The 23,484-nt window shown below is 41.9% G+C and overlaps 1 protein-coding gene across 1 annotated transcript in view; it reads left to right on the top strand.

Moving 5' to 3' along the window:
• Positions 1-23,484, top strand: part of MBOAT2 (membrane bound O-acyltransferase domain containing 2) — a 142,751-nt gene that overhangs the window by 63,756 nt on the left and 55,511 nt on the right. The gene's annotated exons all lie outside the window — the stretch shown is intronic.

Here is a 23,484-nt window from a genome sequence, read left to right on the forward strand (position 1 = left end):
TTGGTAAAGGGATACCCATGATAACCTCTTAATTCCTGTATTGCAAACCATAATACCCAAAAGGGAAGAGGAAAGGAGGGAGGGAGAGAGGAAAGGGGGGAAGACAGACAGACAGAGACAGTAACAGAGACAGAGAGACAGAGGAAAAGTGCCTGCCAGAGGAAAAGACTACACAGGTGGTGGTGGGAAGGGAGATGGGTGTTGGAACGTACTATGAGTAAAACCCAATCATGAACAACTTTGTAACTGGGGGAGAGAGAGAGAGAGAGAGAGAGAGAGAGAGAGAGAGAGAGAGAGAGAGAGAGAGAGAGAAGAGATTGATTATATGTGCTTTTTTGGGGAGATGTTGGGTGGTTTTCTTTTTGTGGTTTCTTTTGGAGGAGTTGAAAGAGGAGAAGGCACATTTTGATCTGAGAGAGGACAATCTCAGTTATGTTGAGTGGTTTATAAGGTGCTGAATTTGCCATCATTGACATTTAAATAGCTGTTTAGATGATGCTGGCTTGTATGCTGTAAAGACAGCACCAGATGACATTTCAGTTCTTATGTGGTGTCGCCTCGGACAAACCACTGTCGGAGCTGCTGGAGCCACAGAATGTGAGATATTTATGAACTTTTTTTTTCTTCCAAAGTAAAATTGAGAAGTTTTGCGATTTCAAAATTGACTTGCCCTTTTATGACTGAGTTCATTCATTCTTTTCTGTGGGTATCCAGTATCTTATTGTCTCTCAACAACAGACATGGAAGCAGAAAGGAGCTGGCCATGCCAAGCAGATGCTGGGGGCTGTTTGCTTGAGCTGGGGTATGTTCTCATAATTTGGTAAACAAATCAGAACTCTTGAGTCATTCTGTGTTTGAGGGTGCATAGCTAGAAGACTGAGTTGAACTTTTATCTGTTCTAATTTGAGGCTTTTTTTTTTTATCCTTACCTGACAAGCATGGTGTTTAATTTGATTTATATGATTGAAATCCTTCATACTGTCACAGACAATTTTCTCTTTATATTTCTTTGTGAAATGGAAAACTATTCCAGTGAGAGAAATTAGCTGACAGAGATTGATTATTACTTGAGAGGTAGCATGAGAAAGTGATTGCACTTCTGTCTGAGTCTTGAAGTATGTGTGTGTGTGTGTGTGAAGATTATTGGTGCAGTCTGGAGAGATAGTACAGTGGTTAGGGCAAGAGCTTTACATGTGACCACCCCAGGTTTCATCCTTGACATTCCATATGGTCCCCTGAGCCTGCCAGGAGTGATTCTTGAGTACAGAGCCAGAAGTAAGTCCTGAGCACCACTGGTTGTGGACCCCAAACGAAACAATAACAACAACAAAACCACAAAACCAAGACTATTGGGGGGGATGCTTGGTACTTAATCTTTTCCACCTTTTGTGAACCCACTATTTCCCTAGAGGTCATGCATGCACTCTGGAAAGTTGCAGGTTCCTGTGTCGTTAACAGTATGTTTTTAAAGTATGGCCTTGGTGCTTTAATCTTGTACTTGCTGTAACAAAATGATGGCTAGAGGAATCAGTCAGGATGGGAGATGTGTGCCGAAAGTAGATAATGGACCAAATATGATGACCTCTCAGTACAAACCATAATGCCCAAAAGTAGAGAGAGAGAGTATAGGGAATATTGTCTGCCATGGAGGCAGGAGGAGGATGGGGAAGGGGGGTATACTGGGGAGATTGGTAGTGGGGAATATGCACTGATGGGGGGAAGGGTGTTTGATCATTATGTGATTGTAACCCAAACATGAAAGCTTATAACTTTTTCCACGGTCATTCAATAAAATTTTAAAAAAAAGTTGCCATTGAATATCCAAGACTAGAATGGAGCTTTGCACACAGTAGATACTTAATAAACATTTGTTGAATTAAAAAAAAAATCTTGTACTTGCTAAACATTATCATGGAATTGTATTTCTGTTCTTCTGAATATTAATCTAATTTTCATTACCAGTGTATTAAAGAATTATTTGTATGTTCTACTCTCAGTGTACTGCAACTTTTGTGAATCATGCTGGCCTGTTTTTGTTTTCTGGTTATAACAGTATCTAGGAGATTGTAGGTTCCTTGTAAGGGTCCTACTGATTGAGTAAGTGGACAGTAGCAGGACCTCTCCATGACAGCAGCTTTGTGTAGAGTGCCCCAAGATCTTGCATTACAGCCACTTGTCTTTGGCTCCCTTAGAATCTTGCATTATAGTCATTGCAGTCTTTCATGACAACTCCTTTAGGACTTCAGGAATGTTCCACTTCTGCCCTATGGAAATTTTGTGAATGCCACTATAATAACTTTGTGAAAAAACCCAGACCTAACTCTCCGACCTAGGTCATCTGCTGAGCTGTGCTTCGATCTCTATACCCAGGGAGAGTAGAATGATTGCGGGTATAGAGAGAGCCTCTCTCACATAGGTTCCAGAAACAGAAGACAGGAAATCTATTTCAGGTATACCACCTGGTATTGGGAATGCATTTTACCTGAAGAAGATTGCATTGTTGTAGCTGAATTCTGTAATCATCTGATGAGCTTAATGAATATATATCAAAACCTAAGCACGCCACATATTATTTTGTTTTTTAACATTTCTTTAGGAAATCTTTTTGTTGTTGTTGTTGTAAAGACAACAGGGGGGCTGGAGTGATAGCACAGCGGGTAGGGCGTTGGCCGACCTGGGTTCAATTCCCAGCATCCTATATGGTCCCTCAAATACTGCCAGGAGTAATTCCTGAGTGCAAAGCCAGGAGTAACCCCTGAGCATCATAGGGTGTGGCCCAAAAAGGAAAAAAAAAAAAAGAATAGCTTCATAATTTGGGAATCCAGCATACAAAAATTACTGTCAGTTTCACATGAACAACAGAAATGTGGTATGGTTAAAATGGGAAGAGTGAAAACTTGTTAGCATAGAAGTTAAACTGAAATAATTGTAATTTGGCAAGTAATTTTTTCGCCTTTAGTTGTTGTTGTTGTTGTTATTTTGTATTGGGGACTATCCCTGGCTCTGTGTTTGGAGGTCCTGGTGGTATGGAGAACCATGGGGTGCAGGGGATCAAACCCAGGCCTCTAGAATGAAAAGAATCTACTCATCCCCTTTGCATTGCTCCAGCCCTTTAATAAGTAATTTTCAACACTGTATCACTGTATCACTGTCATCCTGTTGTTCATCGATTGCCTCCAGCAGGCCCCAGTAGCATTTCCTTTGTCCTAGCCCTGAGGTTTTAAAAAGTGCCATATTTGAGGCTCTATCAGGGTTAGGAGAATGAGACCCATCATTGTTACTGGTTTTTGGCATACTGAATATGCCATGGGGAGCTTGCCAGACTCTGCCCTGTGGGCAGGACACTCTCAGTAGCCTGCAAGGTTCTCCAGAGTAAGAACTAGATAATAAGATGCTTCCGGAAGCTGGGTTTTATAGTCTCTGGGTCTTGGCCATTGATGGGGGCAGTTGGCGCAGGGGGCAGTTGGTGGGTGTAACACCTACATGCTGGAAGATGGGAGATCTGGGTGGAGGAGGCCCCAGTCCCAATTTAAGCAGGCTTGGAGATCTATGCCCCGGTCCTGCACACCTGGGTTCCTCTGCAGATTACTTTATGTGTGAGGCTTGTTCGAACATGTGGAGAGTGGTCTTAGGCATGACTGTGGCTGGAACTGGAGGTCTTCAGCTGCTGGGGCTCTGCTCCGGGTGGGGAGGGAAACTCAACCCACCCTCCTCCAAGGGGCCCGAGTGAGGACAGCCAGGCACGGAGGCAGGAGACTCTGCCGTAATTTTCAACAAAACAACTAATCTAAAGGATAAATGTGTGTCAGTGTCACTGTCCTCCCATTGTTCATCGATGTGCTCGAGCAGGCCCAGTAACGTCTCCATCGTGAGACTTGTTGTTACTGTGTTTAGCATATTGAATACGTCATGGGTAGCTTGTAAACATATAAATATGTATATTGCATCTGTCTAATGAGTTACCAAGCCCTGTGTGGGATTAATTTGTAAGAGCTACAGGGAAGTAATTTTAAATCTGCCAGCATATGACTCAGTACCCACCAGTTTTAGCATACACCCATTATGTGTCATAGTTTTGCATTACTCAAAGGTAAGAGAGATGTGGTCAGTCCTTACCCTTTGAAATATACCTTTAAGTTGGAGACACCAAGTAAAACTCAGTCATGTGACAAGTACTTTGTTACACAGGTGCTGGGTTCCGCTGATAAATAAAATGACATACTCTTTCCACATGCTCCTCATCATGAAACTCCCAATCACTGTGATCACTCTTAAGAAAGGAGGTTATTCTGACAGAACTGGAAGGAGGGTACTGGAGCTAGTTGAAAAGCAGGCAGTCTCAACTCTTTAAGTGCCATTAACTATGTGTTCAGTTAAAAACCTGGTTGGAAACAGTACCAGCAGTACCGATATTTGGGGCTAAGCAGCTATGCTAAAACATATTTAATATTTTGGAAAGTTATGAAATTATTTTTCCTCAATTCTCTTATTGATGACAGCATTAAATGGCATTAAACGGCATACAAGGCCGTGAGTAAAGATCAAGTAAAAACTTTAACTACCCCTGTATGATCTTAGTGATTTGGTTTATTGGATAAACAGTGTTTGGCGTTAGAAATGTTTGGATCTGTAGACTGGTTTCTGCTGAAGCTTCTCAGAATGGGGAATGGACAGAGACCCCTTCCTGCCTACAGGGCCAGCAGCCCACAGTCTTACCCAACACCCTCTGACTTAGAAATTAGTTTCACATCTAATCTCAAGGAACAGCTGAATATTTCCAGGTGAGATCACAGGACCAGTGTACAGACTGAAAACTCTGGGGTATTCTTGGAATGGTGGTGGGCTGAATCCTCCCCACCCTTGCCCCTGGAAAACCCAGTAACCTCTGCCCATGCCTGCCATCTTGCTGGCAGATAAACAGCCCAGACTGACAGCTCCAAGAGAACATGATAATGCTGATTCCCACATAGACTGGTCCAGGCTGAGAACTCTGGGACCTTCTCAGAATGGAGGTAAGCATATTCCCCTTTCTGCTTGAAGGCCCAGCAGCCCACAGCCACTCCTAACACCCCTGACTTAGAAATGACTCAGCTCCACAACCGACCCTCATCAAACTGCCAAGCCACCACAATGTCCCAGATCTATAAGCTCATGGATGCATGACCACCTTAAACCCTCATAGTACTATCAATCCAGTAGGATCACAACAAATCTGATGGGAAAGTTGCATATACAACCACTAAGCTCAGTGAGCCTGAAGAATAACACAGAAGGCTCAACTTGCACTAACCAGCACTGTAGATGCTCCATGACTTTAGTAACATTGTGAGATAGAACAGTGATCACCAATTGACTCTTATTGATCTAAGACTTGACAATTCAGTTTTCCTTTGTGTTATAATAAACAATAGGGAGTAAATTTGATTGTGCCTTCAAGAGGACAGGTTGAGGTGGCAGATGGGAAATTCGGGACACTGGTGGAGAGAAGTCACACTAGTAGTGGGGTTGGTGTTGGAACATGTAATGCCTGAAACAACTGTGTTATGAACAACTTGGTAAATCACGGAATTATAATAAAAGTATTTTTAAAAAAAAGGAGAGGCTGGAGTGATAATACAACAGGTAAGGTGTTTGCCTTATACGAGGTCGGCCAACCCAGATTCAATCCTTATCATCCCATATGGTTCCCCAAGCACCGCCAGGAGTAATTCCTGAGGGCAGAACCAGGAGTAATCTCTGAGCATCACTGGGTGTGACCCAAAAAGCAAACAAAACAAAACAAAGTTAAAAAAATAAAAAAAGAAAGGTAAAAAATTTTTTAAAAATTTTTATTAGTAAAACACCATGAGGTACAGTTGTAGACTTATAAGTTTTTGTGCTTAGGTTTCAGTTATACGATGATGAGTACCCATCCCTCCACCAGTGCCCATTCTCCACCACCAGTGATCCCAGTATCCCTCCACCCCCCCAACACCTCCCCCCCATCCCATCCTGCCTCTTGGCAGGGCATTAAGGGAAAATTTTTTAAATGAAATGTTTGGATCTGAGTTCAAGTTCTGCTAAATTTTTCCCTGCTTGTGGGACCTTGGTCAAGTTAGTTTCCTTTCTGGGTCTTAAGTTGGACATGCTGAAGATTCAGCCAATGAACATGTGTTTACTTTTTCTATACTGTGGGCATCTGGGTATGTTTCTGTCTACAGAAAGAACTATACTTCCAAAAAGAGTGTCCAAATTTAGATGAAATGCTTTCAGAAGTTATTCTTATACAACATTTTGCTATGTATTTTTCTTCTAATGTTATACAAAAACTTGTTATAGGGTTAAGATTATAATATTTACTATTGTGCACTGGAGTAAATTCATTTTTTTCTTCTACCTAGATAGGATCTACTACAAGGATCTTTCATTCATTTTTAAAATCCCACTATTGAACATAAAGATGATTGAAGTTCAGTAAATGAGTCTATTTTCTGTTGAGTGAGTGTTCATGGTGTGCTTTTTAATTATTTCTTCACTTGTTTATAGGATTAATATTTGTGAATAGATTGCAGTCATTCATGTGTTAGCCTTGAATGGAGTGCTCCTTTCACATCTCTTGCCTCCTTTCCTACTTCCTTTTTCCCTGTAGGTTCCCTAGGGGCGGGATTAGGGAAGGAAGAGGTCTTGAGGTCTCATTAGCTGGTTGGCCTTTATCCCCATTCACCAGTACCCCTGCAGAGAATATAGGGGCCAATTTTTACTTACTATCAGCCAGTACTAACTAGACTTCTTCAACATCAAATTCTAGATAAAAAAACGTAGAAACTGCTTTTACTCTACCAGAAATGAGTGGTGATCTTGTAAATTTGGTCTGACAGGCAGAGGCCTCAAGTCACTTAAAAGCATGTATCCTCAATGATCACTCTGGACTAGAACTGAATGCTGAAAGGAGGTGAAGGGGTGTATATGATAAAGTATCTGTATTCCAAACCATAATTTCAAGAAGAAGGAGGAGGAGGAGGCAGGAGGGAGGAGGGAGGGAGGGAGAGGAAAAGAGAGAGAGAGAGAGAGAGAGAGAGAGAGAGAGAGAGAGAGAGAGAGAGATGCCTGCCATAGAGAGAGGCTGGGGGTGGAGGTGGCAGGAGGGAAACTGAGGACATTGGTGATAGGAAATGTACAATGGTGAAGAGATGGGTGTTGGAACATTGTATGACTGAAACCCACTTTTTTACCCACTCGTGAATAACTTTGTAACTATATACCTCATTCGATTTTTTAAAAATGTGTCCTTATAACACAGTGGTTAGTGGCTCAGCATCACCTCTAGAGAAAATATTAGTTTCACTGAAGGCAGTTCCATGATCAGATGAGAGAGAACAAATGTGGCAGGAAGGAAACCGGACTCTAAGATTTCTTTTCATTTATGCACTCTGTGAACCACATTTGAAGGCCTCTAAGTGGTTTGAAGTAAAAGGACAATCCTTTTAGTTACTCCTTTGTTAAAAGTTGAAAAACTATGAGTAATTCTAAAATTGACTTTTTATGTTATCTTATCCATATAATAGTGTTTCAGTAATTATTGTGTTTTAATCATTGTGTAAATCAGTTGAGTTTTTTCTTAATCCTAGCAACAGCTCTTGGATGTAGGTGTGGTAGACTGTACCATAGAGAGCCTAAGGGTTAGTAAGTGAGAGGTCTCAGGTGTGTCTGCAGCCAAAGTCCATGCCCTTTACCGGTGAATTATATTACTTCTAAGCATTGAGCATCCTGACTATTAGAAGGTGACATTACAGAAAAATTCCCTAAATGTCTAAAGGAGAGATAATGGGAACCCAGGGTCCCAAACAAAATCAGGATTTATTCTTATTTTTCCCTAGCGCAAAGGTACAGATATCTTTGTACAGAGAATGTGATGGCCTTCTGAGACATTACAGTAAGAATATAGATATTTTGTATATTATTAATTCCCACTGGATGGAAAAATGTTGCTTGATAATAGGTAGTTGAATGTCCAGGTTCTGTTGGATTTCTGAAGACCTTTAGGGCACAGTACTAATCCACCAAATCCTGCATTCATCAGCATGGAATTGGTTCTTTGATTTTCTTAAATCAGTGTAGTAGCTTTTGGAGGTATTTGAATCCAACTTTGTCCAAATCTAAACCAGATCTCTGTTGAGGAGGTTTTGGTTATGTAATCCTTGCCAAGTAATGGAGGCTTTTCTTTAAAGCCTGGCTACTTCTTGCTCTGTGCATAAGGATCACTCCTGGTGGTGCTCAGGAGACAATGTGAGGGATTGAACCAGGCCAGTCATATGCAAGGCAAGCCCCTTAACTTTTGCCCAATCTCTCTGGCCCCATATTTTCTTGAGTTACAGATTGTTATTCAAGTAGGGGAATTGTTTTAATGTAGGAAGCTTATAACACTAATGTACATCCTTTAGTAAACAGTGGTATTAACTTTGGGTTATAGTTTAACTTCATTAAAGACAAGCCATTTAGTAAACAGTGGCACGGACACATTATATCTGAATGTGTTAACTTGAATATAAATTTGCATGGATTACTCAGTTCATGGGGTTCTATCAGGGAGGGTCTGTGCAAAATATCAGCTAATGATAGGTGATAGTTAATACTTCAAATTCATTTTCATCGATTTGCTCGAGCAGGCCCAGTAGCATCTCCATTGTGAGACTTGTTGTTACTGTGTTTGGCATATCGAATATGTCACGGGTAGCTTGCCAGGCTTTGCCTTGTGGGCAAGATACTCTCAGTAGCTTGCTGGGCTCTCCGAGAGGGGTGGAGGAATAGAACCCGGCTCGGCTGGGCCGGCCGAGCAAGGCAAACGCCCTACCAACAAAGGGAGTTTTAAATCTATCCAGTTAGATCAGTGTTACTCAAAGTCTCTGAGAGGGGTGCTGCAGTGATCCAGATGGATTCGCCTTTGTACAATATTGGGGTCTTTTCTCTTTGTTTACTTAGAGAAGTTAGATTTCCAAAGGGCTGCTGAGGGTTTTACTGAAAAGCCAGAAGTAGTCCAAATAAATTTGGGTGCTTCTCAGATGATACATCTTTTTTGTTTTAAAGATAACAACTTAAAAATAACCAAATGGCTGTAACATAAAATAAAAACACTTCTCATTGGCAGAGAACAAGGACTCATCTTTTGTGATCTTATTTTAGTGTCCTTTTAGAAGTTAAATTTACTTCTATAAGATCCTTGACTTTGCCAGAGTGTTGAAAGGAGAATGACAAACCTAGATAGTTCTTTGTTAGAATGTTGAACCAAATCTTTCAGCTATGTCTCCTAACACAGTCATTTCCTTGAAGTGTGAGTTAAAGTTCTGTGAGGAAAGAAAGCTTGTGTGTGCGGTTTTTTTTTTTTTTTTTTTTTTTTTTTTACTTTAGGGTAAGAAGGAAATTGTCGTGGAAAATTAGGGTTATTAAGTTATGAATCTGCTACCTGTGTAAACATTTGGGCTTGATATGTGCAACTTTTGCTTTCATTTTGTTAGTTAATTAAATAGGGTGTGTCTTTGAACTTGACTTTGGAATTGAGAAGAATGACTTCTATATGTCAATCATTGTTTGAGTTCCTTTTACAAAAGCATCTCATTTTACTGTGCTGACAGTCCTCAGTAAGAGGAGATTGGTTTGTCCACCACACAGGTGAAGACACTGAAATTCCAAAAGGGGAATTTATTTGAGTTGGTCACAAATCTTACAACTTTAGTGGTGGAATCTGTAAATTTGTGTTGCTATATTACTTATTTACAAATTTATAAGTAAATTTTATCTATTGATAAAATGTATTTTATAAAGCTGAACTAAACAGACTTTTTTCACTTGCTTACAAGACTAAACTAAGCATAAACACTGATTTATTTTTGGAAGAATAACAAGCCACATTGAGACATTGTATTGTGACTATTTTGTTTATTTTTTCTTCTTCAAAATATCTATTGGGTATTTTTCTTCTAAAATATATTTACTTAGGGTGTATGGTGCCGCCAGCAGGTTAGTCTGTACCTGTGAGGCGAGTGCATCAGCCAACTGATGTCGCAGCGCCTTCAGACTTCCAGATACCCCAAAATTGCTGCCGTACCTCTGGCCAGACCCCAAAAACTTGGGGCAAAGTTTCCCAAGAAAGTAAACGGCCAAAAGTTAGGTATGTGGGAAACACACCCACAAACCAACTCAGGCTCAGCTATATAATTGGAGGCATGGCCTCTCTGGTTCCTGATTGAACTGCTTAATGGCCATGATCCCAGAGACTCAGAAACGAATCTCGAAACCCAGCTGCTTTTGGCAGAAATGCATCCGGTCTCTGCAGTAGGTTACCAGTGCTGGGCCAACCCAAGTGGGAATAGGTTTCATCCCTTGGCCTGTTCCCCCTGGTGGCCTGGTGACACCATCCTCCAGAGGCCACTGGACAGTCAGGTTTGGGCCCGCAGTGACGAGACACGCAGGGGCTCATGGGATGGGCGTGGAGCCAGTCCTGTCCTCCCTGTCTCAATGAGACCCCAAGTCATCGCCCACAAATGGCCTCTCTGGCTCCTGATCAAGCTGCTTAATGGCCATGATCCCAGAGACTCAGAAACAAATCTCGAAACACAGTGGCTTTTGGCAGAAAGGCATCCGGACCCTGCAGTAGGTTACTGTCGCCAAGCCACCCCAGGGGGCAAGGGTGTTGTCCCTCCGCCTGCTTCCCCCTGGTGGCTCGGTGGCCATCATCTTCCAGAGGTCATTGGACAATCAGACTTGGACCTGCAGTGACGAGACATGTTGGGCCTCACGGGATGGGGGTGGAGCCAGTCCTGACTTCCCCACCCCAACGAGATCCCAAGTCATTGCCCACAGCCTCTCTGGCTCCTGATCAAGCTGCTTAACAGCCATGATCCCAGAGACTCAGAAACAAATCTCGAAACCCAGTGGCTTTTGGCAGAAATGCGTCTGGACCACGCAGTAGGTTACTGTCGCCGGGCCACTCCAGGGGGGAAAGGGTCATGTCCCTCTCCCTGCTTCCCCCTGGTGGCTTGGTGGCCGTCATCCTCCAGAGGCCATTGGACAGTCAGGTTTGGGCCTCACTGGATGGGGGTGGAGCCTGTCCTGTCCTCCCTACCTCAACAAGACCCCAAGTCATCGCCCATGAACGGCCTTTCTGGCTTCTGTTCAAGCTGCTTAATGGCCATGATCCCAGAGACTCAGGAGCAAATCTCTGAACCCAGCAGGTTTTGGCAGAAATCCCTCCAGATTTAAGTGTTAAAATTTCAGAATTTCAAAATCCCGCGGCCACTACTGTGGCCACGTGACATCATGTGTTATTCATAACCAGCAATAGAAAACAAATTGTCTACTGTTGACTTTTCAGCAGATCTGAGTGTTGGGGTAAAATCTCAAGTAATAATGGTGGGTCTGGTGTCAAAATATTGAATGTGATCAAAGTAAAGAGAGAGAGTAATGTGAAAGTCATCTGCCCCACAGGGGGAGGGTGTAGGAGGGGGATACACTGGGGTTGTTGGGGGTGGAGAATGGGCACTGGTGAAGATACGGGTGTTTCATTGTATGACCGAGACTTAGACCTGAAAGCTTTGTAACTGCTCTCACAGTGATTCAAGAAATAAAATTATAAAAAAATGAAAAAAAAAATATTTACTTAAAGTTGCTATACATTTATAAAACACTTTAGGTAAGGCTGATATTTACTATGTGTAGGGAAGAATACTGACCTCTTCCTATGTATTAATAGCTAGTTTATTAAATAATCCATATTAGCACAGATGGAAAGATGGGCTAGAGAGTAATGAGGAAAATAAGTGATGACCTGGAAAACTGCCCGTCATTTTGGTACAAGGATATTACAGCAAGTGAACTAGGCATCTATGTCTCATAGTGTAAACTGAACTTTTACTAAACCTAATGAAGCACCCAGAATTGGGAAAGAATTCCTGTCCTTTTCTTGCCTAGAAACCTATAAGAAAAGTGCCTTAGCATGACTTACTTTGAGACAAAAAGTAATAGTATAAATAATAATAATAATAATAATAGTAGTAAAAAGTAATCAGGATAAGCTGGGCAGTTTGCCTTTCACTTAGAAAAATAATCTTGTGGGGCTGGAGAAATAGTACAGAGGGTAGGGTGCTTACCTTGAATATAGTCTACCGGAGTTTGGTCCCTGGCATCCCATAGGGTCCTCCAAGCCCACCAGGAGTGATTCCTGATAGTGAACCAGATGAAAACCCTGAGCACTGCTGGCTGTTCCCCCAACAAAAGAAAAATCTTGTGGGGCCAGAGAGATAATATAGTGGTTAAGGTGCTTAGCTTGCTGCAACTGACTCTGATTCACTCCACAGCACTGCATACATAGCGTGCCCCAAGTACTGAAAGTAAGCCTGAGCACAACTATCTGTTATCCTGCCCAATCTTTTGTGGAACTGATAATGGAATTAGAATTCCAATTGGTTCCTTTAAAACTCTGTAATTAGAGAGCTGTTTTTAAGACTTCATATACAAAGAATTTTTGCTTTAGACACCACCACTTTAAAATGTTTAGAAAGCAACGGAAAATAAAATCCAGCAAAAGAGATGAAAGTTAAGAAACAAATAGAGCTCTCTAAAGGTCAAGGACAACTTAAATTATTTCTATTGTAGTTGAGATAACATGATTACAATAGTATTAATGTTTATGCTTTAGCTGTACAAAGTTGTTGCACCTCCACCATCACCAGAGTGCCCAGTACCCTCAACCGCTGACCTGATGTCACTTCTAGTCTGCCTCTTCTTCCTCTCCCTTGACCCCTCTTCACCACTACGTAACGTCAGTTCTGTAGTCAAACCCTGAGGATGCATTGTTTTTAGATACTCCTGTTCTCTTGCTTGTGTCTTTATGTACCACATGTAAGTGAGATCATCCAAAGACAAAGAAGTATTTGTCCTTCTCCTATATGTTATTTCAGTTAACATGACTCCCTCTAATTTTATTGCATTGCAGACAAAGGCAAGATTTCATCTTTTCTTGCAGCCGAATTCTTGTTCATTGTGCACATATACCAAACTTTCTTTATCCACAACTTTATTGTCAGTGGTTCTTTTCTTCCATTCTTAATTGGTGTGCGGGCAGGTACTATATAGTCATCGTAATTTGAACACTGAATTGGGAATCTAAAGGCCTTAGTTCTAATTCTTGGGTTAATGTCTGATTCTATCTTAATGTATATATTTATAAAATATGTAATTTTATATTAAGTATTAAAAAAGCCCTGATAATTTCTTTTCTCCTAAATAGATTCTTATATATACAAAGAAATGATTTTGTTATTAATAGTATTTTCTCTTTTTTTATTTATTGAATCACTGTAAGATGCACAAAGTTGTATATACACAAAGTTGTTCATGATTATGTTTCAGTCATACAATATTCCAACACCCATCCCTTCATCAGTGTACATATCCCACCACCAATATCCCCAATTTCCCTCCACCTCCCCAACCCTTAGCCTGCCTCTTTGTCAGGCTCTCCTCTTCCTCCTCCCTCTCCCCCCTCTCTCTTCCTCATTCTCTCTCTTTCCTTTTAGGCATTATGGTTTACACTACAGGTACTGAAATGTTATCAGCTATTTTTAGCTCTCAATTTTTGTCCAGAATGATCTTTTCCAACTATTATTGTCCTAATGGTCCCTTCTCTATCCTAACTGCCCTCCCTGCCCACCCCATGTGTTGCAAGCTTCCAACTGTGATTATTAGAATTTTCTATAACTGTAATTCTTATCCATATGTTATGGAGGTATGTTAGAATTTTAGTCATTTTGATATGTTGCATTCTTCCATCACTACCAAGCCAAACAATAAAGGTGCCCGTTTGGTACCTGATTTAATTCTCTATTAGGTAAAGGTAAAGGCCCTCCCGTTGATCGTCGATTTGCTCGAGCGGGCCCAGTAACGTCTCCGGTGGAGACTTTGTTGTTACTGTGTCTGGCATATCAAATACTCTCGGTAGCTTGCCGGGCTCTCCGAGAGGGGCGGAGGAATCGAACTCGGGTCGGCCATGTTGGCCGCTTGTAAGGCGAACGCCCTACCCGCTGTGCTATCGCTCCAGCCCCATTATTTCCTTTAAAAACTGACAACTTTTGTGTCTACCATAATATTGGATGAAAGTTCTTTTGTCTTTCCTCTGCTTCTTTTCTATGACTGCTCTTCAGAGTTATAGGGCTTTTCTGACTGTTGTGTTCTTGGATCCCTCAAATGCCTGTCACCTACTCTCTGTATAGTACAAAGTGTGATCCAGAGTCCTGGGAGTTCTTGAGGTCCTTTTAGGAGGTGGTAGGGTCAAATCTGTTTCTTAATTTGATACAGTTCCATTTTATTCTCCTACATCTGTACCATGGAGCTTACTGGAGGTTTTGTGATGTGTGCTTTGAAGAAGAAGCAATTGGGAATTGAGCCAGACATTAGAGAAGTTTGCGAAACTGCCACTGCTCATCTTTTTGGTTTCTTTTTTTGTTTGTTTTAGGAATTTCTCTTATTTTTCAAAATCTGTATATTGGCATGCAATAGCTTTATTACTTGCTATTTATTATAACATTATCAAATGAGCAATTTTAAATTAATTTTTACCCTTATTCTACTATAGTATATAGCAAAGGTTGTGTTTATATGGGTTATACTGTTATACTTTAATTCTGCAGATGGTAAAGAATCCTGAGACCAAAAAATTTGAGAACAGCTATTGTAGAATTCTTTCGTGTCAGTTGTAGCCAGCTGTATGGTCAGCTCACCCAGCCTTTTTGATCAAGTCATCCAACCTCCTTGATGTGGCCCTTTATATTTGTACCCTTATCCTCCATTCGTGTTTGGTGCTACTCTAACCTCTCAAATTCACAACTCTGGAAGCAATAAGGCCACAGCCTTTATAATCACTGTTCTCTTGGTGCCCACTAGATCCATCTAGGATTAGTGCAGTAGAATGATAAAGACAAATGTTGACGCCCGAGATTCAGCTGCAGGTTCCCGTTTCTCCTTCCCAGTTCAAGCGAGTGCAGTCTTCCTGGCCTTCTTGCTGAACTTCATCTCTGCCTTTCTAACTCCCCCACTCGCAGCTCCCTCTGCTTTTTGTTACACACTCATGTCTAGACACATGTTAAGCCTTGGGCACACAGAGCCCTCTGTTGTCGTAAGGCAGCCCAGCGTTGGCCAAGCATCCAAAGGTGGCGGCTTCTGCAGATTCAAGGTTTTGGCTACTTCAGTGGTCTTCAGCTTCCTTGAAAATTTTTTTAATTTGTATTTTCAGTTCCCATTTCCATTCTTTTCTAAGATTATTCTAAATCTTTGCCACTTCATATCTATTCACTGATCTCTATCTTCCCACATTCTCAGGAAAAAAAAAACTTATGGTGCAAGTTCTTTTTTGAAATAAAAGTTTAGTCACCATGATTTACAGTAAACTACCGAGAGTATCTCGCCCGCCTGGCAAAGCCTGGTAAGCTCCCCGTGATGTATTCAATATGCCAAACACAGTAAAAAGCAAGTCTCACGATGGAGACGTTACTGGGCCCGCTCAAGCAAATCGATGAACAACGGGAGGACAGTGCAGTGCTACTGTAGGGTACCATAATTCAAGTTCCAAGATAAAAGGTAAAGGTAAAGGTCCTCCCGTTGTTCATCGATTTGCTCAGGCGGGCCCAGTAACGTTTCCATTGGAGACTTTGTTGTTACTGTGTTTGGCATATCGAATACCTCACGGGGAGCTTGCCAGGCTCTGCTGTGCGGGCGAGATACTCGGTAGCTTGCCAGGCTCCCTGAGAGGGGCGGAGGAATCGAACTCAGGTCGGCCATGTTGGCCGTGTGCAAGGCAAATGCCCTGCCACTGTGCTATCGTTCCAGCCACATATAAAGATAGTGATTATTCCTTGGAGGTAATCATTGAGGAAACAGGGGAAGTGGTAAAAGTAACAGAATGCAAGGAAAAGAGGAGGGCAGAAGTGCCCTGGAAGGGAGTGAGTGACCATGTGCAGGTCTTCTTCGGTGCTGAAGCCTGTAGCCTCTCCCTTCCTCCTACCTGTTTCCATCCAGACTCTGTAGCCCAACTCGTCCTGTGTCTCCTCTCTGTACTGTGCCTGTGCTATCTCTTGTCATTCTTGTAAGTATCCAAGACAGTTCACTGAAACACTCTCACCTCCTCCCTGTCTCATTTCACATATAGCCATCACTAAGGACTGTCTTTGCTTCATTGTTCTGTCTAGTTGTTTCGAGAATTAGACATTGGTAATTAAATTGGTGCCAGGTATACGTAATAAGCCCTTGGTAAATGTGACTTCCATTAGTAGCTGTTATTTCACCTATGACAGCTCAAGTTTCCTGTTATCTCTATCTCTGACCCTCTCTTTTTTAGCTCGGTGTCTCTTACCTAGACTTTCACATTAGTTTGCTAAACAGTTTTCCTGCTCAAATGGTCTTTGAAAATGCTGACTTTCCATGAGTCTTTCGCACCTGACTCCATGTTGACTTCATATCGCTCCCTTGGCTGCACTTTGTACCTTTACCCCGCCTTCCTTTCTTAGTTACAACATGTGCTCCTCAAGAGGGACAGGCCCAGCCATAATGGGGCTGCCTCTCTCTTTTATTTCACACTTTGTGTCTTTGTTTGCAGGAGCACAGCATGAATTCCTGCTGGTCTCAGAGAGCCCTGTTGATCTGTGATTTTCTCTTCTCCCCTCCCAGATAAAGTTAGTCTCCTGCACTTTGTCCACCCTCTGGACTTCATCTCTTGTGTTTCACTCTACAGGTTTGTTCCCTGGCATGGTGACTCTGGGGTTACAATTCTGACCTCAGAACCTTGCTGCCTTCTTTGCTTATTCCCTGTGAGGGAGCTTTTTCACATTGTCCAAGTTATCTAGTTTTTCTACTCTCAATTTCTTCATTTTAAAAATAGGCTAATAATATGTGGCTCTAGGATTGTAGTGGGGCTGGAGCTATAGCGCAGCAGGTAGGGTGTTTGCCTTGCATGCAGCCGACCCGGGTTCGATTCCTCTGTCCCTCTTGGAGAGCCCGGCAAGCTACCGAGAGTATCCTGCCCACACGGCAATGCCTGGCAAGCTACCCGTGATGTATTTGATATGCCAAAAATAGTAACAAGAAGTCTCACAATGGAGACATTACTGGTGCCCACTCGAGCAAATCGATGAACAATGGGAGGACAGTGCTACAGTGCTACAGGATTGTAGTGAAGATTGGATGACTACTAAGTGGCTTCCTTAAATACAAGGTTCTGCCCTTCATTGTGAGATGCACCATTATTGTGCTCACCCTTGTGAAGAATTACATGCTTTCAGTAGTTGAGGATTGTTGATTTCAAGGATGTAAGGTGTGAGATGCCTGTGTGGTTGAGTCAGTGAGATTCATTATATGGAGATCGTGGCGGCTGCTGGGTGAGGGCATTGACCATCCATGCTGTCCTTGGAACTGGAGAGGACAGGGACTGGGCCTCATCTAGTCCTGTCCTTCAGAACAATGCCAACCAGAATCATGACGCTGGACTGTGTGTTTGAACATAGCAGAATGGATTCTGCTCACAAACTGACCGTCTTCTCAAATCTACAACAGGTAGATCACTGGAGAACACCCTCTTCCCCCAGTCACAGCTACTGAGAGACCCCTGGCAACACAGCTTTGCTCTGCTGGGCCGGCCTCCTCTTCTTGCCACAGCTTGTGAGCCAAAATACAGACCTTGGAAATGTGTTGTCTATGTTGTCTTTCTTACTGCCCTTACTTTCAAGAACTTGACAGGATTAATAGATTCTATTTTCTTTTTTCCCTTTCCACCTAGGGTCTTTTCACCCTTAAGTGTGTTAGCAGAAAGGTGACTACTGGTACTCCACAGGTGGGGAGAGGAATGTGGTCCCTGAACAGAGAAAGGCTCCTGACCTCAAGGACTTTGACTTGCAGATCAGTAGGGGTGATTGAGGCTTTGTGCCAGATATTTTCCCAGAATCCTGGGAAACTGAATGCTTTAATTGGCTGGAATCCGCATTCATTTGGGTGGATAATTGTCTTTCTAAGTTGCTCCAAGACATTATCTCCAAGTATAATGGTTTTGTTTGTTTGTTTATAGGGGAGCATACTTAGCAGAGCTGCCAGGATGGGTTGGGGGGTGGACCCTCTGGGCTACCTCCGGAAGTGCTTGCCTCTGAGGTGCAGGCCTGACAGTGATGTCTGGGGTCCACAAGGCTTCACTCTGTGGTACTGGGGACTACCTGGGTTATATCTGGCGTTTCTTCTGGGGCCATATGATGCAAGGGGTCAAATTAAGGGCTTTATATACACTAAGTATGCATTCTGCCACAAAAATTCTCTCTGACTACAAAGCCTTAAATTTTTGTTTCTGAGTAGTTATTGCTTCTCTAAGAGAGGCTGAATTGGAAACTTTAAATAAGATGATATTCTGGACTAGAAATAAATATCTTTGATCTTGATTTAAGCTACAATAGTCTTTTGTCATTTGAAAGGTAAAAATAATGTTTCTTAATACTCATGGCTGAAACCCAAATATATGAATTTTATTTGTACATTTGAATCAATTTTGAACATTCTGGGGGGAAAAAACAGTAAAGTAACTTCGTTATGTTACTGAGCCAGATGTGGAATCAAAAGTTGGATTTTGTGAAACAGCCAAACAATAGCTGGGTGGTTTGTTTTATTTCTGTCATCTGTAAAGAAAGTGAAAACAGGAAAGAATCGAGTGCTTCATGTATCAAGTCACTGTTTGTGCCTGGTGGAGTGAATACAGCTAAGCTCCTTTCCCTTTTTAATAAATAAGGCTTTGTAAAAGAACAAGCAGAATCCTCACAACTTTTATTATATTTGTGACTCAGTTGAAATCCCTTTGCTCCAGCTGAGAGAGCACCTGGTCAGGAAGGCAGGAGATAATGCAGCAAGCCCTACCTCTATAGACACAGGGCTTTATCAGGGATGTCGGATCACCTGCGGGCCTCCAAGACGGAATTAGACTCCAGAATCTGGGGCCTCAATACTCAGGGGAAAACCTAGAATGAGGGATACTGGGTCCAGAGGCCCCCACTTTGCCCTGCAGAGATCAGCGGCTGTCAAAAGTGATGGGAATGAAAGGAAAGGATGCTGAGTCTTGTGTAGAGATGGCCTGCTGCTCTTCGCTGCTAAACAGCTAGTTTTTGTTTTATTTTATTTATTTATTTATTTATTTATTTTGCTTTTTGGATCACAGCCGGCGATACACAGAGGTTACTCCTGGCTCATGCACTCAGGAATTACTCCTGGCAGTGGTCGGGGGACCATATGGGATGCTGGGAATCGAACCCGGGTCGGCCATGTGCAAGGCAAATGCCCTACCCGCTGTGCTATCGCTCCAGCCCCAACAACTAGTTTTTAAATCAGGTGTCCATTCAAGTCAAGTGGAGCAGCAAACAGAAATGTTTTACCCTGGACAACTTAGTTCACTTTCCATGTTGACATCTGGCAGTCTCTTCTTGTCACGTTAGGGGTATAGATTTATTTCTGTTTTTCTGGACTCCAGTGAGAACATAAATCTACCTCCCACTTAGAATGTTTCCATGCTAGTCTATAAAACCTCACTTTTATTGATAGAACTTCCAGCTATTAATATTACTATTGTTACGTAAGCATGAAATGAGCCACACATTTCCTCCTTCCCTCCTCCAAATAGCTATAAAACTGGAACAATTTGTCAGACTCATGTTGGAACTCTGGAAATTGACCAGAAGTGAACAAATATTTTTGACCAAGAGCCACACAGCAAGGAAGCCCTGCTGCTTCTGAAGAGGGGGGCTGTATGTACCCTCACCCTTCCTTCCACATCAAAGTGACACTCCTGGGTCTGGGCTGGCCAGGTGAGAAAGCTGCTGCTTTCGCACCAAAGGAGACTGACTTGATTTGGAGTTAGAAGCAGAAAATTCATGCTGTGATCGACAGAGATGTCGCTCATGAGATCACATGCTGCCAAGAACTGGAGATTAGAGAGCCAGAGGGACTCTATGACCATCTCCATGCAGCTGCTCAGCTGCCAGGGGCTAGTGTCCATGCCAGGCAGGCCAGAGAACAGGAGAAGAAACTGCTGGTGTGCTGATGTGCCCTCAGTCAGATGTCTTGCTCATGGAGAGTCACTGGCAGCGGGCAGAAGGCTTACAGACTAACATGGTTTGAGTCTAAATTCAGTCTAATCATTTGCCAGTGATGAAGACATGGATGTAGAGAGGGTGATCCCTTGAGGAAGTCTGGAATCTAAAATGAAGAATTAAAAAAAAAATTGCATTGATACATGAGCAGCTGCATACTATGAGGGAGAGAAATTCAGCACATTTCAGACAAACACAACCAAAAAACAGCACAGTGGTGCTCAGGAAAAGCCAGCAAATCAAGATTCTGTTTTGTTTAATGTGTCCTGCTTAGAACAAGAAATGATAAGCAACAGGAAGGAAGGCGGTCAAGACAGACCGTCTCAGCCAGGTATAGACTTACAAAGATACAGACTATAAATATACTTAAATAAAAGAAGCTATGCTGACCATGACTCACCAAATACAGATATCAATAAACAACTGAGGGCTTGGGGATTCGTCCCATAGTAGAGTATATGTCTAGCAACTACATGCCCTGAGTTCCATCCTTGGCATTGCATCCATCTGGATCCTCTGCCTAACACTGCTTGGCGTAGACCCGGCATAGACTCTTTAGCAGTGCCGGGGTAGTCCTTGTGGCCCCATCCTCTGCTGGGTGTGGCATACAAATATATATATAAATATACGTATGTATATATATATATTTGATGTACATGTATTTCACATATATGTCCAAATGGAAGTCCCAGAGTTGAAGTAAAAAAGAAAAGTTAAAATTTTGCTAAATGTTCTATATAGTGATTTTTTAATGGCTATCCCAAAGAATCCATGAACTTAACTGTGGATAAGTTAATAAATATTGCTCTGAAAAATAAATATAAAATGTTGAATAATAAGAGGAAACTTGGTGAACTTTGAGACAGCACAGTTATAATAACATATGGATGATGAGAGGTCCCAAAGGAGAGAATTAGGAAGAGGAAATGTATTTGAAGAAATTATAGACAGTACTTTCCAAAATGTGATGAAAAATATGAGTGTACAGATCCAAAAATCTCAACATAGTCCCAGTAGAATAAATAGACATATCTTCACTAAGATAAGTTATAAACATTATTGTAGATAATGTGAACTTCTGCTGTGGTAATAGTATTGTGCCACTAAAACATATATACATATATATATTAATGTAAACTATTGTTACCTCAGTAAATATTTTTAAAAGGCAGCAAGACAAAGGAAGTTACACAGAGGAACAACACAGTCAAACCAGAAACAATGGGGAGCAGAAGGGAGCAGAAGGTATATTGAAAACTCCAAGAGAGGTGTTTAAACACAGTTCTCTCCCTAGAAATTTACCTTTCAAAATAAGGGTGATGGACTGAAATGATAGTACATGAGTTCGGGATGATGTCACTAGGAGTGGAGTGATCTTAGAGCACTGAGCACCCTGGGTTTGGCCCAAACCTCCCACCTTCCAAAAATTAGATTGAATTATAGGCATTTTGAGATAAAGAACTATCATAATTCTAAAGAATATCTTTAGGTTGGAAACTAATGTACCAGATAGTAACTTGAATCCATAGGAAAAAATGAACTCCAGAAATACTAAATTTGTGTGCAAATATAAAAAGATGTATATACATTCTCTTTATTTCTTCAAAGGGCAGAGACTTTGTAAAGCAAAGAGAGAAATGGGTGTTCAAGAAAGAACACGGGCTTCTCCAGAGGAGAAAAGAACAAGAGTATACACAGCTAATTAAGGCCTATCACCAGGGTGGAGAATGAGTCCCACGTGCCTTTACAAAGTTAGTTTATAGTCAGGCCTCTTCCGAATGCCTTGGCATGGAGTTCCTGCATACAGAAAAGAATCAGTCTGGGTGTTGTCACAGGGGAAAAAGCCTTGGACTCTGGATGGTTCTTTCATATCTTACCATGACCTTTAGATTCCCTTTTCTGAAGGGTCCACCCTTCTGTGGGTGGGGCCTCAGTGTCTACATCTGGACACTGGTTCATTTTCTCCTTTCCCAAAGAGGTCGGTATTCACATCTCAAAGGGTTGTGGTCCTCATGCCTTTGGGCTCCATCAGGGCTGGGCAATTTCTTTTCAGGTTTTTATTTCTTGGATAAACTCATTATCAGGCCAACCACCTATTTACATGCTTGCGATATTCTCCCCTCCCTGCAGATTGTTTTTTGAGATGGGAAAAGATAAAGGATAAACAACTTTCACTGACTAAGGGTACATTTTTGGCCTAGTTAAGTTTAAGAGACTTTATTAGACATTTGCATGGCAGTCAGGCAAGCCTGAGGTTCACGATAAAGGCCTTCATGTATTAGAATTAAATAAAAATCTCAAAGAAAAATGTAAATAAAGAGGATTGACGCTTAGTATAAGCAACTTGTCTAAAGCTCCACAGCTAGTAGGAGATGAAGCCAGCATTCCAACCTTTGCCAATTTTTTTTTCCAAGAATAATTTTTTCTGTTTTCTTGGGATACCTAATTTAAAAGCTAGACATTTCAATACTAGTTTCTATTGTCAGTGAAACATATTTTTTTCATAAAAATTCCAAACGCTTTCCTTTATGTTCTCATATTTTACTTGAGAACTTACTTTTCTTGTCCTAACTATTCTTCATAATTTCTGTCTTATAATCTATCGTACAGGTTCATCTTTATTTTTCTTTCTCCTAAAACTATTGTGAGACTTGTTGTTACTGTGCTTGGCATATGAATAAGTCATGGGTAGCTTGCCAGGCTTTGCCGTGTGGGCGAGATACTCTCGATGGCTTGCTGAGAAGGGTGAAGAAATCAAACCTGGGCCGACCAGGTCGGCCGCGTGCAAGGCAAATGCCCTACCCACTGTGCTATCGGGCCTGTTCGAGCAAATCGATGAACAATGGGAGGACAGTGCTATAGTGCTAAAACTATTCAGTATATTACTTTCTTCAAAATCCATTGAATGCCTATAGGAGAATAGCCAGTATTTCAAAATTCATGACCCTTCAGAGTATTGTGAATTCCATTTTACCCAACAAGTTTCTTCCCCTTCTCTTCCCCCAGTTTTTGCTAGATGGATGGCCTTCAAGCTTTCCTCTAAACAGAATGTAGCCTCTTCTTCATGTCACTCCTCTCTCTGTCTCCATCTCCCTCTCCCTCTTCCTCTCTCTATCTCTCCCTCCTCCCCCCTCCCCTCTTGTGGGTGGTATGGTTTGCAAAACAAATACTGAGAAGCCATCATGTTTGGTCCTTTACCCACTTTCAGCACACATCTCCCATCCAGAGGGATCACTTCCAGGCATCACTGTCATAGTGGTTCCTTCTCTATCCCAACTGCACTCAACCCCCACACTTGAGGCAGGCTTCCAGCCATAGACCAAACCTCCTGACCCTTGTTTCTACT

Source organism: Sorex fumeus, unplaced genomic scaffold (assembly GCF_029834395.1).
Source record: "Sorex fumeus unplaced genomic scaffold, SorFum_2.1 ptg000006l, whole genome shotgun sequence".
Classification (NCBI taxonomy): domain Eukaryota; kingdom Metazoa; phylum Chordata; class Mammalia; order Eulipotyphla; family Soricidae; genus Sorex; species Sorex fumeus.